The 2,131-nt window shown below is 48.4% G+C and overlaps 1 long non-coding RNA gene across 2 annotated transcripts in view; it reads left to right on the top strand.

Moving 5' to 3' along the window:
- Positions 1–2,059, top strand: part of LOC108165781 (uncharacterized) — a 3,187-nt gene extending 1,128 nt beyond the window's left edge. Inside the window, exon 2 of one of the 2 annotated variants that reach the window (XR_001776123.1) lies at positions 905–2,059. This is a non-coding gene — a long non-coding RNA (uncharacterized LOC108165781). Of the gene's footprint in view, positions 1–901 lie in introns of both variants that reach the window. The other variant, XR_001776122.1, reaches the window with a different exon arrangement.
- Positions 2,060–2,131: the final 72 nt, after the last annotated feature.

Below are 2,131 nucleotides of genomic sequence, written 5' to 3' on the forward strand. Positions count from 1 at the left end.
TGGTGGGACCGCTAACCGCAAGCTAGCTGCGCTAAGCCCAACATGGTGGGACCGCTAACCGCAAGCTAGCTGCGCTAAGCCCAACATTAGCCACGCCGTGTTCAGGACGCCGCACACCGCAGCATCGATTCATTTACACGTCGATTCTGTGATGCGCTTTGTTTGCTTTTTATTAAACTTCATTGTAAGTATTTGTTGACTGAATTCGTAATGATCCAAGAATAAAGTTGGAATTTACGACAAAGTAATAAAAAGATTTTAATAATGCAATAAAGTCGCAATACGATGAGAATAAATTGTAATATTAAAAATAAATTCATGGTGATATAATATTACAACAATATCCTGACAATAAAGAAAAACATTTGTAATATAAGAAAGTCGCAATATTACGAGAAAATGACAAATTAAGAAAATTTATTTCTGAGAAACGAGAATAAAGTCACAATTCACAAAAAAGTCGTAATATAAAAAAGTCGTGACGTGAATAAAGTCGTAGAATACAAGAAATTCGTATAAAGAGAATTCGTAATAATACTGTAGTAAAGTCGAAGCTAAGTTTGCTACATGTTTTCAAAGTTCGCTAAAACGCTAAGGTAATAGTTAGCACCGCTATTAGCGCATTAGCGGACGCGTGCCCACCACTGCTAACCCTGCATGTGCTGCTGCTTCTTTGCATGACTCACCTGAGCGTCGATCTATCCAGTCTAGCTCTATGGCTGCTCACCTGTCCGCTCCCTGCTGTCGTAGCGCGTCCTGCTAGCGCGTCCTGCTAGCGCGTCGTGTGCATCAACACATGCATGCGCTGCCGGGCTGAATGCTCCCTGCTGCTGCAGCAGATGAGTGTAGATGTGAAGCGTCTCGTTTCCGTCTCTAATTCTTCCTTTTGTTACCCGACTAGCAGGAAAAAGGGCCGGAGGTCGCCGCTGACGAGTCGCTGTGAGGCCGGGCGGCGCCCCCTGCTGGAGGGAACGGTAAGGTCAGCTGACTCAGAGGAACCTCCGGCGCTGGACGGGATCCTTCTGGACCGAGCTTAGCCGCCAGCTTGGAGTGAACTCTGGTTTTGTTTTGAAGACGGACTCGATGATCTGGGATCAGCGCCGAGCCGTTCCAGCCGACCGCTAACTACCTCAGAGGACCAGAGTCCGGACCGGACGGCGCCGGAGGTCCGCCCCGGCCCAGGCCGTCCTCAGGCCTCCGGTTCTGGCCCAGAGGAGGGGACCCAACGGACCCCGGCGTGGAGTCCATCATCAGGCGCCAAGCAGAAGTTAGTCAAACATGTTTATCAGAACCGCCTCCAATGGACCCAGACCGCCATCAGAGCAGCACAGAACTAGAACTTTTAACAAATTGGGCTTAAAATCAGCGACTAAAAGTTCTGATAAATGACCCGGCTGGTTTCACTTACAGGAACATTCAGAGTAAAGCTAGAAACGCTGGAGCCAAGAACGCTTTCAAAGTTAGCTAAAGCTAAGAGCTAGCACCGCTACTAGCTTAAGCAAATTATCCGACGTTTTATTTCTCACGTAAATGTAAAATAAATGTTTCAAGTGAATTATTTTTAAATCCGTTTCCTCAGATCAGAAACTGATCAAATTTAAACGGATTTTAACAGAAATCACTGAAAAGCTCCATTTTCTGATTTTTATTTCTCACCCTGAACGCCTCGTTAGCCCAGCTCTAGAACCGGACCGGCGGTCAGAACCGGGTTCTGGTTCCTGATGATCCGGCTCCACTCTGCCGGGTCGCTGGTTCCCCAGCTGAGGATGGGGTTGCCATGGCAACAGATGGAGCTGCAGCCTGAAGGTCGTCGGGTTCATTCGGTTCTGTTCCGGAGCGGTCACATGACCCAACCCACGCTCCCCCTGCAGACCCGGTTCCGGTCCAGAGCCAGAACCGTTTGGGTCAGAAAGCTGGCCTGGCTTCCTTTGGTGGCTCAGAGCTGAAAGGCATTGTGGGAGATGTAGTCGAGCACAGGACCGTGTTGCTGCTTTTCTGCCATTAAACAGAATCTGGACCCAGGTTCTGGTCGGATTCTGATGAGCTGCTTTCAGAGAGTTATCTGAGAACTGTGTGTGTGTGTGTGTGTGTTTCTGTGTGTGTGTGTTTCTGTGTGTGTGTGTGTGTGTTT

This window comes from Poecilia reticulata, linkage group LG21 (genome assembly GCF_000633615.1).
Source record: "Poecilia reticulata strain Guanapo linkage group LG21, Guppy_female_1.0+MT, whole genome shotgun sequence".
NCBI classification, from domain to species: domain Eukaryota; kingdom Metazoa; phylum Chordata; class Actinopteri; order Cyprinodontiformes; family Poeciliidae; genus Poecilia; species Poecilia reticulata.